Source organism: Lasioglossum baleicum, unplaced genomic scaffold (assembly GCF_051020765.1).
Source record: "Lasioglossum baleicum unplaced genomic scaffold, iyLasBale1 scaffold0023, whole genome shotgun sequence".
NCBI classification, from domain to species: Eukaryota; Metazoa; Arthropoda; class Insecta; order Hymenoptera; family Halictidae; genus Lasioglossum; species Lasioglossum baleicum.
The window spans coordinates 2488990-2499088 of NW_027469083.1; positions in this window are offsets into that span (position 1 = coordinate 2488990).

Here is a 10099-nt window from a genome sequence, read left to right on the forward strand (position 1 = left end):
GACAGTTATATGAACTGGAACAATTTTTAAATGAGTGATGTGGACTCAAGCAATTTATGCATCGGTTAGTTCCCTTTACGAAATCGAATCGTTGCGTGGCGGATTTACTTTTGAATGCAGAACATTTTCCGAGTGTATGATTCTCTTTACAGAGGTCACACACGCTTTTGGAGATCGCGGTGTTGTGTAAACACGTGGCACGAACGCGACTCGATTTCGCTGTCGCAGATTCCGGTGTTCGTGATATAGTTTCCGACGTGGATGGCGCGATGATCCCTAACGCGCGCACTCGTGCTTGTAAGAACGTATCGAGGTCAGAAAACTTCGGGCACTGCGTATCGTTACCCAGATGCAACTCCCAGGCTTTACGCGACTCGGAATCTAACTTGTTTGTAACAAAGAAAACAAACCAATCATCCCATGCGTCGACCGGACGTTCGAGTTTTGTTAACGCTTTAATTGCTATATTGGCTTTATCACGTAGACGTCGCAGTAGCGCTGCATCTTCCGAACAAACTTGTGGAAGGTCATGTAACGTTTGCAAATGTGTTGCTACTAGTAACCGTTTATTTTCGTATTGCTCGACAAGAAGACCCCACGCGACGGTGAATCCGGCGTCGGTAATAGCAATATTCGTGATGAGATCACTCGCTTCCCCGTTTACGCACGACAATAGATATTGGAATTTAGATACGTTTGACAGACCTCGACGTTGGATGATTATCGCTTGGAAGCGATCTCGGAAAGTCTCCCACTCACTTATGGCTCCGGAAAATGACGGAAGATTCATCGTAGGAAGGCGATTTCCGGCATCGTCGAGATGTGACGCAGGCGTTGCAGGCGTAATTGCAGTTGCAGCTACGGGAGGCTCTTGACTGGTCAGCTCCCATTTAGAGAGCGCGTCCGCCATGAAGTCGGATGTCCTCACGTATATCTCGTTCAACTCCAAGTAGCGATCGTTGATGAAGTAGTCAAGCTTGGACCGATCAGCATCCGTGGCCACAGCAGCGAGTTCTTTATTGATGAGTTTGCATTCAGCAAAGGACTCGCTCAATTTTAGCATTCTATTTCGAATCGTCGCGGCCGTTAGATTAGTTTTGCCAATCTTCTTGAAATTCTCAAGAGCACGTTCAACAACACGAAAGGCGTCGATTTGTTGTCGAAGCAACGTCTTGAGGTCGCCCATGGTCGTAGCTGTTGTTACTTTTTCACCTTCCATTTGAAACGTGGTCCAACCGTTTTAGTCCGTTGCACGAATTTTGCTTGCTTCTTCGCTTGTTTAACTCGTCAATTGCACTGCAATCCGGCTCGAAGGACCATTATGTTTATGCACACACTTGTAAGAGGATAACTGGAAGTATCCTGACAAGGATATACAGTGATCGACGAAGGAGGAAGAACTAAACACTTTTCCGATTCACTTTAGCACAATCAGAGTTCGTTTATTCACTGATACTAGCGATTGAACGCGCCGTAACAAGATTGTTTGAGAAACGTGCGTTAGTACAATACTGAATACTGACTCCGGAAGTTTAGAGTCCGCGTGCGTTGAACAACTGGAATACAGCGTAACGGCGATGGGCGCGTGTGTTTTGCCACGAGTGGTCTCGAAGGAACAGGTCGTAGTCCGCTGTGTCGAAGACAATCATCCGAATGTTATGAAGATGAGCGGTTGACACACAATTTTCGTCATAAAGTCGAGTAGCGCTGTCGCGACGCCGAATTGTGTAACGACTTGTGTGGAACTACAGTTAGCCGGGAGTTCGAATACTGAACAGACTACATTATCCTAACAACTAGTCAATTCACTCATAAGAGCACGTCAAGATAAAATTGACTAACATCTTACATTCTAATACATCTACTACGCCTTGAAGTTATTGAACCCACGCTCGCCACACTCTGCACTGGATTTCGAGGAATTTTTCGAACCACTCCAGTTTTGGTTCTGACGAAAGGAACAACTCTTCTCACCTGTGCAGGAATTATTAGATCCCTCTGTACAATCGTTCTCGGCTCATCCACAGCTTCCCCTAGAAAACGTTCATTCATTATCCGCATTGCACGTTGCTTATGATACCTAGCGGTTTGTCTTAGGATCTTGTCTGCCCTACAGACATTTAACCATTTCCGTGACACTTGAGCAGCGCAAAGCAGAGACTTAGGCTCCAACTTGCGTAGAATCAGCTGGGATATCTCCGGCGGGAGTTCAGAAATGAAATCCAACTTGGCAGGTTCCAGTAGTCCTAGCGCACGGAGGAAAGACCTGAAGAACTCCATGTTGCCGCTGCAGCGTCAGGAACTCGAATGATCTACTGTTCCAAATTTTGGGTTTATATACCCTTGGTTACGGTTGATCCCCTGTTCCGGTTCGGTGACCCGACCAATCAGGATCGAGCTCGGATGAATTTATGTTTGTCATTGTTATGTTAACTTGCTGTTGAGTGCACGCATCAGGAAATAAATTGTTGAATTTGTTTGCCGTATATCAAACTCTAGGGAAATGTTTCTGTTTGGAATACCTTATGAAAATGTTTCATTTTGGAATACGCCATGAAATATGTAGATAACATAAATTTACATCTTAAGATGTTTTCTTTCAATGACATAGGGAGTGGTATAGGTATGATGTTTAACCTACCGTCGGGCGCAGCGGTGCTAGGAGATACATCAATCACTATTTTGTGCAGTGTGATACATGCTTAAGCGGCGCAAACCCCTAGCTACTAGTAGCTTAATGTAAATGCTGTAATGTTGATTAGTTTTACATTTCAGAGACTCATTGTCTTAACCCTCATACGCTCCTCAAGAATATTTTCCTCAATCCGCGAATGGTTCGTAAGTCGGTCCGGATTGAGATCAGCTTGAGCCCAACGCTAGATTTCTAAAAACCGCGCGGAAATTGCGTAACAGCAACGGAGGAAATTACAGGGGCCGCCACACCGCTTAGGGAAACTAAATTCCTCAATATCGAACAAATTTCGGATGTTATGGTTAGGACAGAGACGGAACGAAGCTAGCAGCCACTAGTGCGATAAAGATGGTACATTAGATAGAAGTCCAGACTTTGTAAACTCAAACGTCGAAAAAAACTTCTTTTTTATATTGATGTTCCCTGACACCCCCCCCCCCGCGGAGAGGGGAAATTAGTTTAGATTGCCCTGAGGCCGACAAAACCCCCCGACCCGCTAGGTCATACCGGGAGTTTTGAGGGAATCAGAGTCAATCTCAGTCCTGAACTAAAAAGAGAGGAAATTCTGGTGGAGGACAGGCGCAAAGTTTAGTATTTTGCTCCTACCACCCCCGAGTAGGGTGTCATTTGAAAGAGCTCGGGATGAGGTATTGAGCCTCATAGGCTAGGAGCGCCTCCGAGGTCATCCGAAGGGCGTATAGCGTTTCTCGTAAATTAGAAAAGTTCTGTATGTATTTGGAGTCGCGTGGGCATTAGGATCTCGATCCCGAGGTCAGAGTGGAGGTGCCTTTGACTTTGAAACTTCTGACAAAGCCAAAGGTCTTGGAAATCTTTTTCAGATTTTCAAGGTCAAGGTCAAAGGTGCTGGCGGGATCAGGAACCTCCCCCGAAAGTCGCCATATAAATTTGAGGTGTCGAGCGACAAAAAGTAGTGAAAAATGGCATAGAATAGGTTAATTTAGCAATCAAGGATTTAGGTTTTAGGCTGCGTGCGGATAGGAATAGTGTTAAACGGTTAGATTTAAGAGTGCGGTTTCAATGTTTCATATAGTTTGGATTGACATCTGTAAGGAAAAAATAAAAACCAGGTCAGGTTAATTTTTATTAAAATTGATTATAAAAAAAGGGACCACAATTACGATTATGAAATTTCGCGCGCGCCAAAGAACTGTGTTTACGGAACCTTTAAATGGACACAAAATAAATGACCCCCGCCGATTATGAATACGAAATTTCGAAAAAAAAATTTTTCTGTATATGATACGCGTTACACTTGTGTTATATGATTACGAAATATTGCAAAAAATCGATTGTCACGATAAAATTTTGGTAACAAAGGCGATCTAGATTAGGCGCCGGAAAAAGAAGGTTCGAGAAGAAGTATCAAAAGCTCTCATGATTTATTTAAACATATTTCAACGAATTGCAGCAATGTATTACGTCATTTGTAATGAAAGATTATTTGATGTTATAGGATCGGATTTTTCCAAGATCCCTGTTTCTGATCACAGACACTCTGTTAAACTGAAGCACTTCAATTTAACATGCACTATTTCATATATTGGATGATTGCAAAAGCTCATACTCAATTTACCTCGTGAACTTGTCTGAAACTAAACGTGCAACTTCTACGGAAAAGGAAATCACAGGTTGTAAAATGTTCGGAGACAATTATAGAAAACAGAGTTACAGACTATATAATTGATTAATAAAACTGTTATTTATCCCAAATAGGGTACGAACTTTTGCAAACACATTACTAATACATTACGTTTAGTAATACATTATTGGCTAACGATTGAAGGCTGTTAAAGGATCTGGTAAAGAATCATTGGTCATGGACTTTAGAAAATGACGAAAAGATATTATATCTTAAATATAAACATATTATTAATATATTCAACGAAAAATATCCTGCATCGCTTATGGGAAGCAGTAGTTAGATTTAAAAAAAAATACTGTCCACACTTGGACATCAGTCAATTATACATATAGGGGAAAATTATAACAAGATTTTCTTGTGGTCAAACAATGGATTATATGTACTTACTTAGACTACATTATCCTAACAACTAGTCAATTCACTCATAAGAGCACGTCAAGATAAAATTGACTAACATCTTACATTCTAATACATCTACTACGCCTCGAAGTTATTGAACCCACGCTCGCCACACTCTGCACTGGATTTCGAGGAATTTTTCGAACCACTCCAGTTTTGGTTCTGTCGAAAGGAACAACTCTTCTCACCTGTGCAGGAATTATTAGATCCCTCTGTACAATCGTTCTCGGCTCATCCACAGCTTCCCCTAGAAAACGTTCATTCATTATCCGCATTGCACGTTGCTTATGATGCCTAGCGGTTTGTCTTAGGATCTTGTCCGCCCTACAGACATTTAACCATTTCCGTGACACTTGAGCAGCGCAAAGCAGAGACTTAGGCTCCAACTTGCGTAGAATCAGCTGGGATATCTCCGGCGGGAGTTCAGAAATGAAATCCAACTTGGCAGGTTCCAGTAGTCCTAGCGCACGGAGGAAAGACCTGAACAACTCCATGTTGCCGCTGCAGCGTCAGGATCTCGAATGATCTACTGTTCCAAATTTTGGGTTTATATACCCTTGGTTACGGTTGATCGCCTGTTCCGGTTCGGTGACCCGACCAATCAGGATCGAGCTCGGATGAATTTATGTTTGTCATTGTTATGTTAACTTGCTGTTGAGTGCACGCATCTGGAAATAACTAGTTGAATTTGTTTGCCGTATATCAAACTCTAGGGAAATGTTTCTGTTTGGAATACCTTATGAAAATGTTTCATTTTGGAATACGCTATGAAATATGTAGATAACATAAATTTACATCTTAAGATGTTTTCTTTCAATGACATAGGGAATGGTATAGGTATGATGTTTAACCCACCGTCGGACGGAGCGGTTCTAGGAGATCAATCACTATTTTGTGCAGTGTGATACATCCTTAAGCGGCGCGAACCCCTGGCCACTAGTAGCTTAATGTAAATGCTGTAATGCTGATTAGTTTTACATATCAGAGACACATTGTATTAACCCTCATACGCTCCTCAAGAATATTTTCCTCAATCCGCGAGTGGTTCGTAAGTCGGTCCGGATTGAGATCAGCTTGAGCCCAACGCTAGATTTCTAAAAACCGCGCGGAAATTGCGTAACAGCAACGGAGGAAATTAAGGGGCCGCCACACCGCTTAGGGAAACTAAATTCCTCAATTTCGAACAAATTTTGGATCTTATGGTTAGGACAGAGACGGAACGAAGCTAGCAGCCACTACTGCGATAAAGATGGTACATTAGATAGAGGTCCAGACTTTGTAAACTCAAACGTCGAAAAAAACTTCTTTTTTATATTGATGTTCCCTGACACCCCCCCCCCCCGCGGAGAGGGGAAATTAGTTTAGATTGCCCCGAGGCCGACAAAATCCCCCGACCCGCTAGGTCATACCGGGAGTTTTGAGGGAATCAGAGTCAATCTCAGTCCTGAACTAAAAAGAGAGGAAATTCTGGTGGAGGACAGGCGCAAAGTTTAGTATTTTGTTCCTACCACCCCCGAGTAGGGTGTCATTTGAAAGAGCTCGGGAAGAGGTATTGAGCCTCATAGGCTAGGAGCGCCTCCGAGGTCATCCGAAGGGCGTATAGCGTTTCTCGTAAATTAGAAAAGTTCTGTATGTATTTGGAGTCGCGAGGGCATTAGGATCTCGATCCCGAGGTCAGAGTGGAGGTGCCTTTGACTTTGAAAATTCTGACAAAGCCAAAGGTCTTGGAAACCTTTTTCAGATTTTGAAGGTCAAGGTCAAGGTCAAAGGTGCAGGCGGGATCAGGAACCTCCCCCGAAGGCCGCCATATAAATTTGTGGTGTCGAGCGACAAAAAGTAGTGAAAAATGGCATAGAATAGGTTAATTTAGCAATTAAGGATTTAGATTTTAGGCTGCGTGCGGATAGGAATAGTGTTAAACGGTTAGATTTAAGAGTGCGGTTTCAATGTTTCATATAGTTTGGATTGACATCTGTAAGGAAAAAATAAAATCCAGGTTAGGTTAATTTTTATTAAAATTGATTATAAAAAAAATGGACCACAATTACGATTATGAAATTTCGTGCGCGCCAAAGAACTGTGTTTACGGAACCTTTAAATGGACAGAAAATAAATGACCCCCGCCGATTATGAATACGAAATTTCGAAAAAAAATTTTTTCTGTAAATGATACGCGTTACACTTGTGTTATATGATTACGAAATATTGCAAAAAATCGATTGTCACGATAAAATTTTGGTAACAAAGGCGATCTAGATTGGGCGCCGAAAAAAGAAGGTTCGAGAAGAAGTATCAAAAGCTCTCATGATTTATTTAAACATATTTCAACGAATTGCAGCAATGTATTACGTCATTTGTAATGAAAGATTATTTGATGTTATAGGATCGGATTTTTCCAAGATCCCTGTTTCTGATCACAGACACTGTGTTAAACTGAAGCACTTCAATTTAACATGCACTATTTCATATATTGGATGATTGCAAAAGCTCATACTCAATTTACCTCGTGAACTTGTCTGAAACTAAACGTGCAACTTCTACGGAAAAGGAAATCACAGGTTGTAAAATGTTCGGAGACAATTATAGAAAACAGAGTTACAGACTATATAATTGATTAATAAAACTGTTATTTATCCCAAATAGGGTACGAACTTTTGCAAACACATTACTAATACATTACGTTTAGTAATACATTATTGGCTAACGATTGAAGGCTGTTAAAGGATCTGGTAAAGAATCATTGGTCATGGACTTTAGAAAATGACGAAAAGATATTATATCTTAAATATAAACATATTATTAATATATTCAACGAAAAATATCCTGCATCGCTTATGGGAAGCAGTAGTTAGATTTTTTAAAAAATACTGTCCACACTTGGACATCAGTCAATTATACATATAGGGGAAAATTATAACAAGATTTTCTTGTGGTCAAACAATGGATTATATGTACTTACTTAGACTATGTTTATGCACACACTTGTAAGAGGATAACTGGAAGTATCCTGACAAGGATATACAGTGATCGACGAAGGAGGAAGAACTAAACACTTTTCCGATTCACTTTAGCACAATCAGAGTTCGTTTATTCACTGATACTAGCGATTGAACGCGCCGTAACAAGATTGTTTGAGAAACGTGCGTTAGTACAATACTGAATACTGACTCCGGAAGTTTAGAGTCCGCGTGCGTTGAACAACTGGAATACAGCGTAACGGTGATGGGCGCGTGTGTTTTGCCACGAGTGGTCTCGAAGGAACAGGTCGTAGTCCGCTGTGTCGAAGACAATCATCCGAATGTTATGAAGATGAGCGGTTGACACACAATTTTCGTCATAAAGTCGAGTAGCGCTGTCGCGACGCCGAATTGTGTAACGACTTGTGTGGAACTACAGTTAGCCGGGAGTTCGAATACTGAACATACCGCCCGCCTTGGATGTACGCATCCAATAACAGAGGAAACGATTTCGATGCAATCAGTCGATGCATTAATTTAAATTGTTCAAATGACACCGCCCGCCTTGACGCACATGAACGCATTTAGACCATGTAATAGTGCGAGGAACATTCTCTCGTAACTATCATTTAGCGGATTTAATTTTCGGGTACATTGTCGGTTTCGCGCGAGAGTTCCTCATTGATGTCAACGGGAAGAAAACAGAGTTTTACAATCGGACGTTTGTATTCCGTGTTGAATTATGGAAGCGTTTTACGTATTACTTTTGTTATAGTTTATTTGATAAATCACTTGTATAAATCGGACTATTGTGACCTTGTCTATATGCGTGCTTAAAGGCTACTGACTAGTTGAACCATGAGGCAAGTGTTTACAGAGGTCTAGCTTTACGGATGTTATCGTTTACATTACACAGATGTCGTTAAATACAATTTTAGCAGTTACCTTCCTTAACACTTCCTCTTAACTGTTAAAATTATTTAACAAGTTACTTCTTAGTTGTTTGAATTTTTCAGCACATAGAGGTTTGGTTAGTATATCTGCTATTTGCTGATCTGACGGACAATATTCTATTTCTAGCAAACCTTCTGTATATTTTTCACTTATAAAATGAAACCTAACGTCTATATGCTTACTTCTACGATGTACTATTCCATTTTTAATTAAACTCATCGCGCTTTGGTTATCTATTAACAGTTTTGCCTTCGTTTTCTTATTTGTTAAACATTCTAGAATATTCTTCAAATACAATAATTCTTTGCAACATTCCGCTGCTGCTATATATTCGGCTTCAGTTGTAGAGAGTGAAACTATGGGTTGTTTACGTGAACACCAGCTGATCGGTCCTCCACCATACATTATTGTATAGCCGGTGGTGCTCTTTCGTGTAGTTATGTCTCCTGCAAAATCTGAGTCGCAGTATCCAATAATTTCATCATCTCGTACAGTATCGTTCCAGGTATAGTTTACTCCTAGATTTTTAGTACCCTGTAAGTATCTTAGAATTCGTTTTGCGTTAGTTATATCTTGATCTGTAGGTTTTTCCATAGATCTACTGACAAAGTTTACTGCAAATGATATATCAGGACGTGTTTTTGTTGTCAAATATTGCAAACTGCCTATTAATTCTCTATAAGGAAATTTCTTATCTAATTGTACGTCTAAGTTATTAGTATTTACTTCCTGACTTATAATTGGTGTAGCAACTGCTTTTGAATTTTCCATGTTATAATTTTCTAATAGTTGCTCAATATAGTTAGTTTGATTTAACTCTACTTTGTTTCGATTCTTCTTTATATTTATTCCTAGAAAACTCTCAAAACAATCATAAATTTTCACTTTAAATTCTTTACATAATTGTTGTAAAATATATTTCATTACTTTTGTGTTATTACTTACTAACATACCGTCGTCTACATATATTGCCAATATTGTGAAGTCTTTCTTTGATTTATAAATGCATTGTTCTGATGGAATTGGTTCAAAGCCATTCTGTGTTAGAAATGTCTTAAATCGCTGATTCCAGTTTGCTGGCGCTTGTTTAAGACCATAAAGTGCTTTTTGCAATTTACATACTTTACCCTTTCTTTCAAATCCTTCCGGTGGCTTTATAAACAATTCCTCATTCAGATGTCCGTAGAGAAATGCCGTTTTTATATCAAATTTTACTATTTGATAGTCCTTTTGTGCGGATAGAGCTACCATTAGTCTAAACGCGCTTGAATTCAATACCGGACTATAGGTTTCTTCGTAATCTACTCCTTTTTCTTGTTCGCATCCTCTGACGACTAGGCGAGCTTTGTATCTTCCGTCATCTTTTATCCTAAAGACCCATCTTGTACTTAGGATTTTTTTGTTTCTTGCTTCAATTTCGTCTTTTAAGATCCA